The 7912-nt window shown below is 34.7% G+C and overlaps 1 long non-coding RNA gene across 1 annotated transcript; it reads right to left on the reverse strand.

The window, feature by feature from the left end:
• Positions 1–1014: 1014 nt before the first annotated feature.
• Positions 1015–7239, reverse strand: LOC121425412. Its single transcript, XR_005971491.1, has 4 exons — positions 7150–7239; positions 2691–2774; positions 2124–2365; positions 1015–1642 (listed from the first exon to the last, which is right to left on the reverse strand). It is a non-coding gene; the product is annotated as an uncharacterized LOC121425412 (long non-coding RNA).
• Between the last annotated feature and the right edge of the window lie 673 nt (positions 7240–7912).

Consider the following 7912-nt stretch of genomic DNA (forward strand, 5'->3'; position numbering starts at 1 on the left):
TAGATTTGCATGCTATTGATTGCCAGCAAATGCTGAAAAAATGACTTGATATTTCAGTAACAAACTTTGAGAGAGGTATATCGTTAATCTTTTTTAATGCCATGATCCTTGATACCCCCTTATATTGACTATATATTAAAGGCTAAATACCTATGAAAGAGAATAAACATACTTTTTTTTATCTCTAGATTTAAAAAAAAAATTACATCCCCTCCCTTTTAACAGCCTTGCAATTTCTGTTGCATTAATTATATGCATTTTGCTGATGTAAAGTGATGCTTTGGCAAGAAAAAAAGGAAAGGAATATTTATATCATGTATTCAAAAATTGATTCCTTACTAAATATTTTAATTTGAAATATACTTTCTAATCTTGATATTCCAGATTCATTTAATCCACCAATTCATATTGCGTGAAAGATAATAAATCAATCCTTCCTGATGATCATATGTTGGTACAGCTTGAAGAATTGGAAGATAAATTAAACAAAATTTATGAGTTTGAAACCAAAGGTCTGACAATCAGATCAAGGGAAAGATGGTTGGAGGAAGGGAAGGAGAATAGCAAATATCTTTGTAATCTTGAAAGTAGGTCATGGCAAAAGAAAAATGATAACTAGATAACAGACCCACCCCCCCCCCCTTGAGATCTCAGCCGCCAATCGCACAAATGCCATAAAATGATAGTATGGGATGTTATCTACAAGGCGATTTGGTTTATGGTTAATTTTTCCAAAATATTCCAATATGAATTTATTATGCTTACTTATGCGTAAATCATACTTTTTGCTCAAATTCACTGTAAAAAGCTCATGGAATGCTAATTTTTAGTGTAAATATTCTTTATACCATTGCTAACAATAACAAATGAAAAAAATTCTGGTTTGAAAATATACTTCTTATATATTTTAATGTTTTGTGAATTTCTTATGTATTTCTATTTTAACCTGTTATTTTTTTTTTCCAAATCTATAGCAGAACTATCTTGAAGAATAATCATGCTAAAATTAATTAAGTTCATCTCATGAAAGTAAAAATATTCATATCTTTATGAATAAGATGAGAAAACTTAATTTAAAATGAATTTGTAACGTACAAAAAATCATGTTTGAGAGCAAATTTGGGTCTGACACGCACTTACATATCCACATGCCCAGGCATCGTAAATTTGGTTAAAAGTAAAAAAGTCAGCGAGCAGCGCGGTCAAAAAATTTCGCAGTGGAATGGTCGCGGAAAAGGTTGGGGGAACCACCCGGCAGTTTTATGGTTAATTAGCTCTTTCATACAACTTTCTGAAACCAACAGCTCATACTTTCAACACAAATTCACTTTTGAGGTAAACCAGGGAGAAAGGTTTTAGAAAAAGTCTGAGTAGATTACGTGCACTCTAGCCTCTCCTACTTTAAATTTGAATTAATATAACTTTATCAAAATCAAATTAAAGAAAATGAAAGTGAGCCTTGTCTGAGGAGATGCTTGCATTAATCCTCGCTCCCTTGCAGATGTTGAAGCTAGCCCGGCCTGACCGTGAGAAGAAGCTGCTCTCCTGAATCAGGGTCTGCTGCAAGTGTTAACGTTACACTGGGTACTCTCTCCGGAAGGACCTCTGATGAGGAAAAAGATCAATCTTTCAGGAAGGACCTCTGTTGAGCAAAAAAGATAAAAAATACAAATAACAGAAATTACACATATTTGCAAAAGTTACAAGGAATTATATTGATGCAGACGATAACTATTTAAGATAATTAAAAGACCATGGAAAAGACGACAGTACAAATAATTGTTGACTTATTGTTGACCTTTGATGAAATATCAGTATTAGTTCAATTTATCACATTTTATGTGTAGATCTAGATAGAGGTGAAAACTATTCCATTTAACTTTAAGACTAATAAACAATTCATATTGATTCCTTCTTATCCATACACAATCAGCAATACTAATTTATCTTGGGTAGCTATGGAAATATTCCTATCCAGTTATTCATGTCATTTTTTTTCAGATCTGGCAAAATGTTTGCTCACGATGTGAGGTGGTGGACCTAGCAAATATAAAATTGAAAAAAAAAGGTTACCCTGGATAATACATAAATTTTTACTTGAAAATTGAAAACAAAATACTTACTTTCGTCTCCTTTTATTAATGCCAGTTGTATGTTGTCTACATCTGAATATGTCTCCATATCACTTTCACTGCCTTCAGAACGGCTTCTACCTCTACTGATGACGTTAGGTTATAAGGCACCTTGCCTCTACAAACACAATATTCCATGGCATGGCACTTTACAGGAGCTACATATGATTGTCCCTGAGTATCACAGTCATCCCATTTTGTCCCACTGGACAAGAACCAGTTTACTCTCAGTCCTGGAATAATTGGGATCAAAACAACAGAAAGACATCATCTTCTTTAAAATGAGACAAAATACACATTTGTTCCTCATTTGAAAACAAGATGATGCAAATAAATTTACTAGTTAAAAACATGAGACAATAAAGCTTATTCAGGGGGGGGGGAGTGGCAATCGAAAAAAACTCTTTAAGTAAAGTCTGAATTTCCATTCAGTGTATCATAACAGGGAAATGAATCTAGAATAATACAGGAGTTACAAATATATGAAAGCACTTTATCTTTTTTTCATTTTATCTACAGAAGAGATATTAAAACCATCTTCAAGGTTTTGGTACTCACATCTGAGAGGAATGAGTGAAAACTGTTGATTCAAACTCTTTCTAGACTGAAACCGTCACTGAATTGGTACGCATGAATGAGCTCCTGGATGGATAGAGAAAATTTTGACTCCAAAATATAAGTGTAAATATTTCAAGTGCATACAGATTTTGTTCTTTTAATATAATGATTACAGTCTATCAAAATTTTAACCTTCAGATATTATGTACAAGTTTACAACACGCCAAAGATATTCATTCTTCTTGATCTTAACCTATCAGGTACAACATGTTTTAGACCTAATGTTTGATTAGTTTCACATGAGTTTTTAAAATTTTCTGATTTTTTTTAAAGATTTTTTTTATTGGTAACACAACCGTGATTGACTGGTGCGTTCACAATCGTACGCTCAACTGCAAAAAGAAACATGAAGACAATCGATCGTTGGAACCTGACACCAGCTTTTTTTATTCAATTTTTGCATCTTACATGTATATCACATATTTCCCAAAGCTGGTAAGCTGATTGCATTTTTCGATATCAACTTTACATTACTGTGCTGTTTCCCCCATCAGTTTAAGCAATGCGTGAAGCACTGGCAATACAGTCTTATGGGAGACTTTGTCTTCAGTCTATTATGCTATTGATGCATGGAGGGAATGGATGCCGTGGAGCCAGATGAAGTCTCAGGCAGCGGAGCATATCCCTGACCGAATTACACTGATTTTTCGGTTTGTGTGATAAAATTAAATTTTATATAGATCTAGATCTACTTACTTTTTTTGTCAATGAAAATGTTTAACGTTAAACTGTTACAATGTTAGAACTTAGACCCTAAATTATTAATAAATTTGGACTGGTTTATCCTTCCTTGGCATGGGCTTACCTTTAGTAAAAGTAGAATCCAATGTCATGTGATAGATACTTGGATTCATTATAATCACAATTCACATTCTGAAAAGCTGAAACTATGGAGGTCAAGAAGCAATTGTTATTAAATTAATTGAGATGTTGATGTTCCTGCGCACAGGAACATTATGGTAGATGGTCCTAAAGCTACGCAGGTCTAAAGCTATGCACCACTCCATTGCACATGCAATTTCAATGTCAAAATAAATTCGCACCCGAGCTCCGTGTGTGAACGGTGAAGCTGTGACTGCAGAGAGACGAACGATCCCTATTCTTTTTCTACAACTACAGAGGCTACAATAAATCCTTGAATGCAGAGAAAACCAGCAAATCTTTAAAATTTCGGAGTTATGTTCACTTTAACTTCATATTTTCCTATAATAATACAGACACATTTTAAATTTGAGGCACAGGAAATACTATTTTTTTGCATGATCATAGATCGAGTGCGTAGCTATGTCGGGTGGCGAAATCAAGACAAGAGGTGTTCGGAAAACATGGTGGGATTTTCGTACTAGTAGTGAGTTCTGTAATATTTTCTTCTTGGTTAAGGATCTTCAGAATATTTATTACAAATTAGTGAAAGATCATTTGTTCAAATATTAAAATTGGCATAGTTTTTATTGTTTGAAAACAAAGTGCGTAGCTTAAGCAGGGCTCGACACTAGCGCCGGTACGATATGACCAATAAAAAAATATCATTGTCGGGCCAGTAATTTTTCCAAAAATAGCAAGATTTATGGGTCCAACATGACCAGTAATAATAACCATTGTTGGCCCAGTAACTTTTTCATAAATGGTCAAATTCACTGGTCCAAAATAAACATAAAAAATATTCCACGACTCAAATTGCTAACCATTTTCCTCCCCTTAATTTCTGTCATTCACACACAGAATGAATCGCATGCAATGTTTACTAGGGTAATATACAGTGTACATGTAGCCAGCCACACAGCTTGGCTAACCTCTGGCAGAAATCTCTCACAGAACTGTCAAAATTCAGTCATGAACAGCTCTTATAATATGTCCATATTTCCTAAAAATTGGGGGTAACTGTCATTTGTAAGCAGTAGGAGAAATTTTCACTTCTGTTTTAGTTCAAACAGATCGCGATCGGGTTTCAAGTGATATCGTCTGAATACATGACATCCCAACATATTTTGTGTGTGTGTTTTCTTTCGTAGCTATACCGGTATTTCAATTGAGCAAAAAAAATAAACGATTATTTATGATAGTTTTAGCTTTCTTCCTCTGTTTTCTTTCCTTCTTTCTATTCAATCTTCATTTCTTTCCTGGCTCTCTTCTTTCATTTTTTTGTTACTTTTTTTTACAATTTTCCTTTCGTTCTTTCTATCCTTTTAAAAAATAGTTTTTTTCTATTTCTTTTGAGCCCAGCATCCATCCTATATTTATCTCTTCTTTCTTTCCTTCCTTCTTTTTACCCTTTCTTTCCTTCATTCTTTACCTTTTGTTTTTTTCTTCCTTCCATCCATCCTTTATACCCTTTTTTTATTTCTTCCTTCTTTCAGCACTTTCTTTTTTCATTCATTCATTCCTTTTTTCTGTCTTTTTTTTTTTACTGCTTGCTTCCTTTCCTCTTTCATTCCTTCCTTTCTTGGTCTTTTTTTTTCTTCCTTTCATCTATTCTTTTATCTTTTCATTTTTTATATTGCTTGCTTCTTTTCCTTCCTTCTTTATATCTTTCCCATTCTTTTTCCCTTCTATCATTTTACCTTTTCTTTATCTCTTCCTTAATTCCTTCTTTCTTTCAATCCTTCCTTTCTTTTCTTTTTCCTTCTTTCCATCTCTCATTTTACCCTTTTCTTTTTTTTATTGCTTCTTTCCTTCATTACTTTCTGTCTTTTGTTCTTTCTTTAATTATTGCTTTCTTCATTTCTTTCCTTCTTCATTCCTTTCTTTCCTTCATTTCTTCCTTCCTTTCCTTCTCTTTACCTTTTCTTTTTCTTCCTTCCCTTCTTTTAATCTTTCTTTCTGTCTTGCTTTCTTTTTGTCTTTCATTCCTTCACAATTTTTTTTTTGGGGGGGGGTTACACAACAAGGACAGCAAAATAAACTCGCACCTTTTTTTCAATGTTTTCTTTACTTTTGGGACCAGTAAATTTTAGGTTCGGACCAGTAAAAAAATTGAAAAACTGGGTATCTACTGGTCCGACATGAATAGGTTGGACCAATGGAAAAAAAAGGGTTAATGTGGAGCGAGCCCTGGCTAAGTCACTTATAGGTCCCCTGGGTGCCCCATCATTAGAGCAGTTAAGTATGGAAGCTTAAAAGTGCCACCGAGATGTTGAGATAATTATCTTGGGAAGTCGACATCTTGATAGCAAAAGATAAGATGACGAGATCCCAGATCTCATCATGTCGACATCTTTTAGAAGAGATGATGAGATGACAAGATCCCGGATCTCATCATGTTGACATCTTGTAGAAGAGATGATGAGATGACAAGATCCCGGATCTCATCATGTTGACATCTTGTAGAAGAGATGATGAGATGACAAGATCCCGGATCTCATCATGTCAACATCTTGTAGAAGAGATGATGAGATGACAAGATCCCAGATCTCATCATGTTGACATCTTGTAGAAGAGATGATGAGATGACAAGATCCCGGATCTCATCATGTTGACATCTTGTAGAAGAGATGATGAGATGACAAGATCCCGGATCTCATCATGTTGACATATTGTAGGAGATGATGAGATGACAAGATCCCGGATCTCATCATGTTGACATCTTGTAGAAGAGATGAGATGACAAGATCCCGGAACTCATCATGTTAACATCTTTTAGAAGAGATGATGAGATGACAAGATCTTGGATCTCGTCATGTCTACATCTTTAAGAAGAGATGATTAGATGACATGATCATGGATCGAAGATCTTGTCATCTGATCATCTCTTCTACAAGATGTTGACATGATGAGATCCTGGATCTTGTCATCTCATCATCTCTTCTACACGATGTTGACATGATGAGATCCTGGATCTTGTCATCTCATCATCTCTTCTACAATATGTCAACATGATGAGATCCGGGATCTTGTCATCTCATCATCTCTTCTAAAAGATGACGACATGACGAGATCCGGGATCTTGTCATCTCATCATCTCTTCTAAAAGATGTTGACATGATGAGATCCGGGATCTTGTCATCTCAACATCTCTTCTAAAAGATGTCAACATGATGAAATCCGGGATCTTGTCATCTCATCATCTCTTCCAGAAGATGTTGACATGATGAGATCTGGGATCTTGCCATCTCATCATCTCTTCTAAAAGATGTTGACATGAGGAGATCTGGGATCTCGTCATCTTATCTTTTGCTATCAAGATGTCGACTTCCCGAGATAATTATCTCAACATCTCGGTGGCACTTTTAAGCTTCCATAGTTAAGATTCAACAAACGTTCAAACAACAAAAAGCGGGCGTGGGACTGAACTGAAGAAGTAGCACACACGACACCGACAAAAACATGATGAAAACAAACAATATCTTGGATTTCATATACAGTATGGTATCAGGTTTCTCAATCACTATGTAACAATTACCTTACTATGAAATTCTGTCGTTTATGTTATAAAAATAAGCACACACACGTTCAAATCATGATATCTCGGCTCAATTCGCTGGCCACGTTCTGGGAGCTTGGCCTCGGGAGACGGTTTGGAGCAGACGACTTTTTTTCCGTTTTCATTATTATGCGCGCGCTATTATCGCAAGTCGTCGGACATCCATTCTTCTACGAACGTAGAGAACAGTTCTGGGTTCAAGTCCCATCATCAGTGGCAATTTATGTTGATGGTTTAAGTCGATCGTAATTGATCATTACTGGCACCTGTCCAGTAATGTGATATTTAATCTTGTCACTTTGGATATTAGTTAGTAAAAAAAAATCTTTAGCTGACTTGTTCTTTATTTGTATATAGTTTTTCCTGCCCATGTCTATAAAGCATTGAAATCAATCATGTTTTCAGTCAATCTCACAAAACTTTAATAGGTGACACATCCGATTTATGAATTAATTTTCTGCTGTAAATAATTGTCTAATTTTGTTAAAGTCCACCCAAGAAAAATGTTGATTTGAATCAATAGAGAAAGTTCAAACGAGTGTAATGCTGAAAATTTATTCATAATAGGATAAGAAAGTTATGGCATTTTAAAGTTTCGCTTATTTTTCAGAAAATAGTTATATACACAATTAACTCATTGATATGCAAATGAGAGAGTCAATGATGTCCCTCACTATTTCTTTTGTTCTTTATTTGAAATAAACAATATTTCAATTCATACAGATTTGACTATAATGACCAA

The sequence above is a fragment of the Lytechinus variegatus genome, chromosome 12 (assembly GCF_018143015.1).
Source record: "Lytechinus variegatus isolate NC3 chromosome 12, Lvar_3.0, whole genome shotgun sequence".
Lineage (NCBI taxonomy): Eukaryota > Metazoa > Echinodermata > Echinoidea > Temnopleuroida > Toxopneustidae > Lytechinus > Lytechinus variegatus.